The sequence below is a fragment of the Dipodomys ordii genome, unplaced genomic scaffold, assembly GCF_000151885.1.
Source record: "Dipodomys ordii isolate 6190 unplaced genomic scaffold, Dord_2.0 Scaffold473, whole genome shotgun sequence".
Classification (NCBI taxonomy): domain Eukaryota; kingdom Metazoa; phylum Chordata; class Mammalia; order Rodentia; family Heteromyidae; genus Dipodomys; species Dipodomys ordii.
Window position 1 is genome coordinate 5,091 of NW_012267689.1, and position 408 is coordinate 5,498.

Sequence of the window (408 nt, forward strand, 5' to 3'; positions counted from 1 at the left end):
TCCATCATGGCCTGCATTTTTCTTTGTTTGTGAAATTAGGCAAACTAATTTAATTTTCTGTTGCTATTGTAAAAAATGAGTTTCAAATCTTGCTTCAAGATATAACTAGTACTAGTGCTGTGCAACCTTTTCCTTCTTCTAGGAAGTAGAAACATTTTTGGTTGGGTTGTGGGTCAAGTGGATGGAACAGGGATGGAGGAGGAAGGGGAGCAATTTAAGCATGATATTCAGTGTGTCCTGTGTAAAAAATGTGGAGTCAGACAAGAGGGAAGAGTAAGAGAACAATTGGAGGGATGATATTGGCCAAAAAAAATTTATTTCTAATCTGAGTTTTAGAACTGCAACTCCTCTGTACAGCTACATTGTGATGATGATAATAATAATATTATTGGTAGTAATAATAATGAA